The sequence below is a fragment of the Sander lucioperca genome, chromosome 5, assembly GCF_008315115.2.
Source record: "Sander lucioperca isolate FBNREF2018 chromosome 5, SLUC_FBN_1.2, whole genome shotgun sequence".
Taxonomy (NCBI): domain Eukaryota; kingdom Metazoa; phylum Chordata; class Actinopteri; order Perciformes; family Percidae; genus Sander; species Sander lucioperca.
In genome coordinates, this window is record NC_050177.1 from 30,493,255 (window position 1) to 30,503,254 (window position 10,000).

Genomic DNA, 10,000 nt, shown 5'->3' on the forward strand with positions numbered 1-10,000 from the left:
ATGTCGTTGAGTCTTTTTGTTTTGTTGATACCGGAGTAGATTTGTTGAATTGAATTGTGCAGTTTTAATGTTGAGTAGGTGAGCATGGTGTTTTGGTGTTTGAGAGTTTGTTTGTGTCATGTCGGTATTGTGGTATGTAGAATATATATATGTAGCCTGGGTATACATTGTGTGTGTTTGGTATCTATATATATATATCATCATATCTCACGGTGGTGTATGCGGTGTCTCTCATCTAGATCGATCTCTATCTATCTCTCTATCTATCAGTAGCGTGTGTATAGATCGATGCGGTGTGTTCTATATGTGTACTGTGTTGCTGTATGTGTGGGACATGTGTCGTATATATATATATGCTGTGTGCGTTGTGTGTGCTGTATTCGTCGTTGGGCTGTTATGACTGTGTGTTGACGAGTGTGCTCTCTATCTATACTATGTCAGCGTGGGATGTGTGATTTTGTGTGCTACTATATATGTGTGTGTGTGTTTGTAGTGTGTGTATCTCATACGTGTAGGGTACGCTGTGAGTGTGTGTCTCCTCGCTCTATATATATCGTACAGGTCGTGCTGGCGTTTTGTAGTGTTTACTGTGTGGTGGTGTCATACTATATATCTGCTTGTCTTGTGTGTGTGTTGTGTCTATGATACTCTATCTATATATCTCTCTATCTATATCTATCTCTCTCTCTATCTCTCTCTGTAGGTTATGGGTGCGGTGGCCGTTGTTTTTGTTGTTGTTTGTGGGGTTGTGTGTATACTGTATCTGTTATATTTGTTTTTCGTGTGGTGTCTCTCTCGATCTATCCTATCGTGAGGTGTGTCATAGGTTGCTGTGTTTGTGTGGGTTGGGGATATCTATAGATATGTATATGTCGAGGGGTTTGTTGTTCGTGTAGTGGGGTCCTTTTTGTGTGTGATGTGTATATCTCTCTCTCTCTCTATATATCTCTGTGTAGGTCTTTTTGTGTGTCTGGTGTCATAGTGTTTTCTGTGTGTGTCTCTTCTATATATCTCTCTCTCTCTCTCTCGTGTACGGTGTGTGTGCTGTCTCTCTCTATCTATCCTCTACTCTCTATCTGTTGTACGGTGTTTGTGTTGTGTGTGTCTCGTCTCTCTGTGTCAGTGTGTGTGGGTGTGTGTGTGTGGGTGTCTCTCTCTCTATCTCTATCTCTATCTCTCTCTCTCTCTATCTCTCTGTGTCGGTGTGTGTGTCTCTCTATATCTATCTCTCTCTCTCATCTGTGTCGCTGTGCTGTGTGTGTCTCTCTCTCTCTCTCTCTCTCTCTATCTCTATGTCGGTGTGTGTGTCTCTATCTCTCTATCTCTCTCTCTATCTGTGTCGGGTCTGTGTGTGTCTCTCTCTCTCTCTCTCTCTCTCTCTCTCTGTCGGTGTGTGTGTCTCTCTCTCTCTCTCTCTCTCTGTGTCGGTGTGTGTGTCTCTCTCTCTCTCTCTCTCTCTCTCTCTCTCTGTGTCGGTGTGTGTGTGTCTCTCTCTCTCTCTCGGTGTGTCGGTGTGTGTGTGTCTCTCTCTCTCTCTCTCTCTCTCTCTGTGTCGGTGTGTGTGTGTCTCTCTCTCTCTCTCTCTCTCTCTCTCTCTCTCTCTCTGTGTCGGTGTGTGTGTCTCTCTCTCTCTCTCTCTCTGTGTCGGTGTGTGTGTGTCTCTCTCTCTCTCTCTCGGTGTGTCGGTGTGTGTGTGTCTCTCTCTCTCGCTCTCTCTGTCGGTGTGTGTGTGTGTGTGTGTCTGTCTCTCTCTCTCTCTCTGTCGGTGTGTGTGTGTGTGTGTGTGTGTGTGTGTGTGTGTGTCCAATAATCACAACTGAGCTTCTTTAGCTGAGTAAGTTTTTCTCACTTTTCAACATATTTTTGCTGCTTTAATCTCTGGAATTTTCTTGCCTTCTTTTCTTGCTTTTTTTTGGTTTTGTCTTTTCAAAGTCTTAGATCCCCCCCCCCCTCCCTGTTTTGCGGTGGAGTTGTCTTATGAAGCTGTGTGCGGATGCGGGAACCAGTACCCGTCCTCTCCTCCGTGCTGTATTGTGAAGATCTTTTGGTTCCCGGTCTCACACATTATAAAGCCCTCTGGCTGTATCCTGTCTGGCCAACAGGCACACAGGGTCACTTCAAAGCCCAGGAGGCACACTTCTCCCCCCCGCCCCTCTCAAAGGGCACATGTCCTAGCTGTAAAGTAACTTCTCCTCATCAGCTTGACTTCTTATTGTGTTCAAATTTCTTTCACGAGGCCGTGAAGTGAAAGGGCGGGAAACTAGGACACACTTTCTCTCGGCAGCGGAGAAACAAGCTACAATGTGAGTTAATAGGACTATTGTCCAGCTTGTATTTACCTTCACAAAAGTGCTCCTTTTTCCGCTGACAGGCTCAGATTATTATTAAAGTGTGTGACAACATTATGGAAAGGATTCCTACAGAGATGGACCTTTAAAACCTCTTTGAGATGTTTCTGTTTAACCAGAAACAGCTCTGAGGTCGCTAGCTCTAAACCCACCAGACTCCATTTAAAAAACAGTACTTTTAGCGTGTTTAGAGCCAACATATTGTCACATGTAAATTAGTAAACTATGTGTTTATTTCAACCAAAACTAGAGTTGTGATGGTTGGTTAAAGTGGAAAGACGACCCAAAACGGCTTTTCATGTTTTATTTTGTTTCTGTCGACTTTGAATGAAGTGTATTTTACGAAGCTTAAATGACTGTTTATTTACATGGAGTCTGGTGGGTTTAGCGAACGCAATTTTATGGATGTTTTTATGTTTAAAAAAAGGATCTTACTCTTTAACTAAAAGGTCTATTTCTGTAGGGATCCTTTCCATAATGTTGTCAGACACTTAGAATAATAATCTGAATCTGTCAGCGGCCAAACGAGCACTTTCGTGAAGGTAAATACAAGCTGGACAATCACCCTATTAACTTACATTGTAGCTTGTTTCTCCATCTTGCTTAATACTGGACCAATGTCAGAGATTGTTGTTCCCATCACTCACTTAGACACAAACACATAGGAAACATAGGGTCCAGGTTGGAAAAAACGGTAGTTACCCTTTGAAAACAGTGAAACAGTGAAACCGTTTATTTTCATTCAGAACACAAGCAGAAGAATAGGAGTTTAATTGCAAAACGTGACGTGCATAACGGTCGTTTTTCTCGATTCCTCTCAGGGTTTCCCTCGCCGTCATGAGGTTAAGGTGCAGCACCTAATGCTGAATGAATGAATGAATGAATGAATGAATGAATGAGACTCTTCTCAGGTCTAGTGACTGTAGTTGGACTTCTTTAGCTTTGAGTTTGGTCTTACAGCGCAGAAGTTAAAATATAATATATATAAATATATATAAAATAGAGTATAGTAGGAGATAATCTAAAATATGAAACTACAACTCTGTGTGTGTGTGTGTGTGTGTGTGTGTGTGTGTGTGTGTGTGTGTGTGTGTGTGTCTCTTTCTCTGTCCGTGTGTGTGTGCTGTCATGACCTCGTGTTTCCTCTGGGTGGCGATAGAAGACTGATGTCAGAGTGAACAGGACTTGTGTGTGTGTCTCTCTCTCTTTCCGTATGTGTGTCCCATGCGCCCATCTGTGTGTGTGTGTGCCTCTGTCAGCGTGTCTGTGTGTGTGTCCATGTGTCCCGTGCGCCCGTTTGTCTACATGTGTGTATTTGTGTGTGTCTCTCTCTTTCCGTGTGTGTGTCTGTGTGTCCCATGCGCCCGTCTGTGTGTGTGTTTGTGTGTCCCATCTGTGTGTGTGCGCCTCTGTCAGCGTGTCTGTGTGTGTGTCCATGTGTCCCGTGCGCCCGTCTGTCTATATGTGTGTGTGTGTGTGTGTGTGTGTGTGTCTCTCTCTCTGTGTGTGTGTGTGTGTGTGTGTCTCTCTCTCTCTCTCTCTCTCTCTCTCTCTGTGTCCGTACGTGTGTGTGTGTGTGTGTGTGTCTGTCTCTCTCTCTCTCTGTCCGTGTGTGTGTGTGTGTGTGTGTGTGTGTGTGTGTGTGTGTGTGTCTCTCTCTCTCTGTCCGTGTGTGTGTGTGTGTGTGTGTGTGTCTCTCTCTCTCTCTCTCTGTCGTGTGTGTGTGTGTGTGTGTGTGTGTGTGTGTGTGTGTGTGTCTCTCTCTCTGTCCGTGTGTGTGTGTGTGTGTCTCTCTCTCTCTGTCGTGTGTGTGTGTCTCTCTCTCTCTCTGTCCGTGTGTGTGTGTGTGTGTGTGTGTGTGTCTCTCTCTCTCTGTCCGTGTGTGTGTGTGTGTGTGTGTGTGTCTCTCTCTCTGTCCGTGTGTGTGTGTGTGTGTCTCTCTCTCTCTGTCCGTGTGTGTGTGTGTGTGTGTGTGTGTCTCTCTCTCTCTGTGTGTGTGTGTGTGTGTGTGTCTCTCTCTCTCTGTGTGTGTGTGTGTGTGTGTGTGTGTGTGTGTAAATCTCTTTATTCATGTGTTAGTTGTAAGAGGCCTGTGCTGTCATGACCTCGTGTCTCCTCTGGGTGGCGACAGCAGACTGCTGTCATAGCGACCAGGACTGCTCCAGTCTCTGGGCTGTGACTGTTACACTCAAACATACACGTTCAATAATGCGGCTTTCACTGAAGGGTCCTTTTTATGTATTTTAATATTTCTAGGTAGTGGTGCACGATATATTGGCTGCCGATATAATATCGGCCAATATGGTCATTTTTTTTTTAACACGTCGGTAGAAAAAAATTATATTTATATATAATTTGACATCGAACCGATGTCCGGTCGGTTCGATGTCAAATTATATATAATTATATAAATATAAATTTTTAAACAAAAAAAAAACGCAACTGAAAGTCCACGTTTTGTCGCCTGTTTTTGACATTTTGTCGCCTTTTTAACAACAAAAAATCTGACAATATTTTTGACATTTTTGTCCCCTTTTCTGGAGTTTTTTTTGTCAATTTTTTTCGTAGCTTCTTCCTGAGTTTTTGTCTCCGTTTTCGACGTTTTGAAATTTTGACATTTCCCCAAGAGTACACATGTATGTACAATACAGAGGGGAAAAAATAATTTAGGCTATACATCATTCACACAAAGAATTGCTTACATTTTTACAAAGTTAACACCAGAGCTGGAATGTAACTAAGTACATTTACTCCAGTACTGCACTTAAGTCCAAATGTGGAGATACTCCTACTTTTCCTTTCATGCCACGTTCTACTTCTACTCTTGTACAGCGGCAGACTGTAATAAATCCGGGCAAAATCTACAAATTTAAAGTGCTTTTGTTGCAGCTTGATGTACGATCTCTGTGCGTAGAGCAGCTTTCAGAGACTACAAAATGCAACTGAAAGTCCACGTTTTGTCGCCTATTTCTGACATTTTATCGCCTTTTTCAACAACAAAAAATCTGACAATATTTTTGACATTTTTGTCGCCTTTTCTGGAGATTTTTTTGTAGCTTTTTTTCTGAGTTTTTGTCTCAACATTTGTTGGCTTTTGAAATTGTTTTTTTATTTTTATTTATTTTATTTTTTGTAACACACATTTTTCATGGTTTTCGTTGCTATATTTTGTACATGCAGACGTGTCCCAGGACCTCTGTAGATATTTCGAGATCTCAACAGAAAATAGAATAAAAAACACGGTAGAATAAGATAATACGACATTTCCCCAAGAGTACACATGTCAAAGTTAACACCAGGGCTGGAATGTAACTAAGTACATTTACTCCAGTACTGCACTTAAGTCCAAATGTGGAGATACTCCTACTTTTCCTTTCATGCCACGTTCTACTTCTACTCTTGTACAGCGACAGACTGTAATAAATCCGGGCAAAATCTACAAATTTAAAGTGCTTTTGTTGCAGCTTGATGTACGATCTCTGTGCGTAGAGCAGCTTTCAGAGACTACAAAATGCAACTGAAAGTCCACGTTTTGTCGCCTATTTCTGACATTTTGTCGCCTTTTTCAACAACAAAAAAATCTGACAATATTTTTGACATTTTTGTCGCCTTTTCTGGAGATTTTTTTGTAGCTTTTTTTCTGAGTTTTTGTCTCCGTTTTAGACATTTGTTGGCTTTTGAAATTGTTTTTTTATTTTTATTTATTTTATTTTTTGTAACACACATTTTTCATGGTTTTCGTTGCTATATTTTGTACATGCAGACGTGTCCCAGGACCTCTGTAGATATTTCGAGATCTCAACAGAAAATAGAATAAAAAACACGGTAGAATAAGATAATACGACATTTCCCCAAGAGTACACATGTCAAAGTTAACACCAGGGCTGGAATGTAACTAAGTACATTTACTCCAGTACTGCACTTAAGTCCAAATGTGGAGATACTCCTACTTTTCCTTTCATGCCACGTTCTACTTCTACTCTTGTACAGCGACAGACTGTAATAAATCCGGGCAAAATCTACAAATTTAAAGTGCTTTTGTTGCAGCTTGATGTACGAATGTTTCGTGGGAGCAGCCTGGTATCGCACGTGTTCGTCTCCGTTGGCAGAATGGCCTGTGTTGCACTTCATATTGTCATATTTTGTATATTTTATTTCCCCGTCTCTCTGTGTCCACGCTCACCGACCCGCAGCAGCTGAGCTTGTGTTTTAACGTAAGTGTTAGGGTTGTGCCGATGGACGATATCGAGAGCCGCTATTGTGACGCCACGCCCCCCACCCTGTCAGACACACACTAATATCCTAGTCGCGGGCGCCGGACGGGAAATTGACAACTGCGTCGGTCTTAAACTAAGGCCTTTTTCTCAAAATGACTTTTCTCTCATACTCCAAGTCTGAAATCTCCACTTCAGTAGCACCTTTATACACCAAACTTCCCAGTCTTGTACCTAGTTATATTATGAAGACATTTACAGAGGGATTTGTAAATAAATTATTCCTAGCCTGATTTATATAACATTTTATTCCAAAAAACATGGCGAAAATCGATTTTTTTTTGACAGTATATTCAGATTTACAGGATAACAAAAGTAGATAGCCATAAATCCCTCTGTAATCTTTTCCCCATCTAACATGTGAACACAATGAAAAAAGAATTTTGAACCTGGCTTTATCCAATACTCAGATTTCATTTTTTTTTAAATATTAGCGCGAATTAGCGCATATTTAATTAGATAATGCCTAATTTGCATGTTTAAACATTAAATTACAGAAAACTTGTAGTACATTTTTTTCTCATATTAATGTCAGTAATCGACTGGGAGAGTTTCATGGTGATATCTGCTAGTTAAAATTTTTACCCTATTCACCTGTAGTGTCTGACATGGTAATAGTATTTTTAATATTACTTGTAAACACTGTATGGATATTGTTCTTTTTCCTTAGTTAGTATAAACATCTCAGCCTGTGTAGCACCTATGTACACCAAACTTTCCAGTTATACACTTAGTAGTATTCTGAAGATATTTACAGAGGGATTTGTTAATAAATCATTCCTGCCCTGATTTATGTGAAATTTTAAGCTAAAAAACATGGCGAAAATCGATTTTTTTTTTTTTTTTTTTTTTTTTTTTTAGGGCTATGGACAGTATATTTTGATTTCCTAGGTAATGAAAGCAGATATCCTGAAATCCCTCTGTAATTTTGTTTTCATCTTGTGTGTAAACAAAATGAAAAAAGAATTTTGCACCTGGCTTTATCATATGTTCAGATCTATCTACCGAAAATATATGCAAAATCGCGCATATTTAATGAGAAAATGCCTAATTTGCATAATTAAACATAAACATTTCAAAAACTTGCAATACATTTTTTTTATATACTTGTGTAAGTAATCAACTGAGGAAGTTTCATGGAGATATCTATTATTTAAAAATGTTAGCCTATTCACCTGTAGTGTCTCGCCTTAAGTGGAAGCTACTTCTTTCCCCCGTTACGTGCCATCGCTTTCAGCAGACTGGATTGGCTGCAGTGATACAGTCTCTCTCTCTCTCTCTCTCTCTCTCTCTCTCTCTCTCTCTCTCTCTCTCTCTCTCTGTCAGTTGTAGCTCGCTCTACCTGCTAGTACCGTTGGACACAGCGGTCTCGAGCGAGAGAGGAAAAAGCGTTAACGTGGAACGCTATCTCACTTTCCTTTCTCCCCTCGTTGGACTAAGTTTGTCGGCACTACTGTGTGCATAGTTAGTTAAAAACATTTTTCTTCAAAAGCTATACAATTGAATAAAACGCCCAAATTCAATGAAGGTTGTGAACTGATCAGTTATTTGACTCGTGAGGAGCGCCGTGTGGAACCATCCACGTTACTATTTTTATTAGGGATGTCCCGATCAGGTTTTTTTGCCCTCGAGTCCTCGTCATTTGATTTTGAGTATCTACCGATACCGAGTCCTGATCCGATACTTCTATAATATATAAAAAAAGAATAAAGAAGAGCGAAAAAACAGATCCAGGATGTTCCTTATTTTTTAATTTAATTCACCTTATTTTAACATTCAACAACTCTGTTAACAAACAGAGCACTTCTGTTACATGTCTCACAGTTTGCTATGGCAATGTTGTTGTCGTCAACTTTATAATACCTCCAGACCGCAGACATACTCGCGCTTTCCGCTTCAAGCTGCTTCCGTGTTCTACTTTGCCGGCATTTAACCAATAGCGTCTCTGCAACAAAGTGATGTCATGCCGCACGCGTTGCTGTTTCTGTGTGGAGTCAAAAGGGTCTAACTCTGGGCCACCGCATAACTGTAGATGTGTTAAAAAATAATGAGAATATATATACATATATATCCGAGTCCTGATCGGGAGGTAACGTCCGATTCCGATCGAGTCTGAAACCACGTGATCGGATCTGGACATCCCTAATTTTTGGACAATTTCGGTTGAAAGAAACCCAAATTTTGTGCGTTCATGTCCCCGCGACACGCCCACGGTGCGCTCATGTCCCCGCGACACGCCCACGGTGCGTTCATGTCCCCGCGACACGCCCACGGTGCGTTCATGTCCCCGCGACACGCCCACGGTGCGCTCATGTCCCCGCGACACGCCCACGGTGCGCTCATGTCTCCGCGACACGCCCACGGTGCGTTCATGTCCCCGCGACACGCCCACGGTGCGCTCATGTCCCCTGCGACACGCCCACGGTGCGCTCATGTCCCCGCGACACGCCCACGGTGCGCTCATGTCCCCGCGACACGCCCAAGGTGTGTTCATGTCCCCGCGACACGCCCACGGTGCGCTCATGTCCCCGCGACACGCCCACGGTGCGTTCATGTCCCCGCGACACGCCCACGGTGCGTTCATGTCCCCGCGACACGCCCACGGTGCGTTCATGTCCCCGCGAATATATATATACATATATATCCGAGTCCTGATCGGGAGGTAACGTCTGATTCTGATCGAGTCTGAAACCACGTGATCGGATCTGGACATCCCTAATTTTTGGACAATTTCGGTTGAAAGAAACCCAAATTTTCCGATAGAGATAGAATAGATAGAGAAATGAAGTGTATTTTACTAGAGCTGCAACGATTAATTGATTAGTCGATTAGTTGTCAACTCTTAAATTAATCGCCAACTACTTTGATAATCGATTAATCGTTTGAGTCATTTTTTAAGACAAAAGTCAAAATTCTCTGCTTCCAGCTTGTTAAATGTGAATATCTTCTAGTTTCTTCTCTCCTCTGTGACAGTTAACTGAACATCTTTGAGTTTTGGGCACAAAACTAGACATTTGAGGACGATATCTTGGGCTTTTTGGGGAAATACTGAGCCACATTTTTCACCATTTTCTGACATTGTAGAGACCAACAACAACTAATCGATTTAATCGAGAAAAAAATCAACAGATTAATCGACTATGAAAATAGTCGTTAGTTGCAGGTGCGTTCATGTCTCCGCGACACGCCCACGGTGCGTTCATGTCTCCGCGACACGCCCACGGTGCGTTCATGTCCCCGCGACACGCCCACGGTGAGTTCATGTCCCCGCGACACGCCCACGGTGAGTTCATGTCCCCGCGACACGCCCACGGTGCGCTCATGTCCCCGCGACACACCCACGGTGCGCTCATGTCCCATGCCCACGGTGCGTTCTTG

General features: G+C 42.4%; 1 protein-coding gene across 2 annotated transcripts in view; it reads left to right on the forward strand.

Moving 5' to 3' along the window:
• timm50 (translocase of inner mitochondrial membrane 50 homolog (S. cerevisiae)) overlaps window positions 1–10,000 on the forward strand; it is a 73,258-nt gene that overhangs the window by 12,470 nt on the left and 50,788 nt on the right. The gene's annotated exons all lie outside the window — the stretch shown is intronic.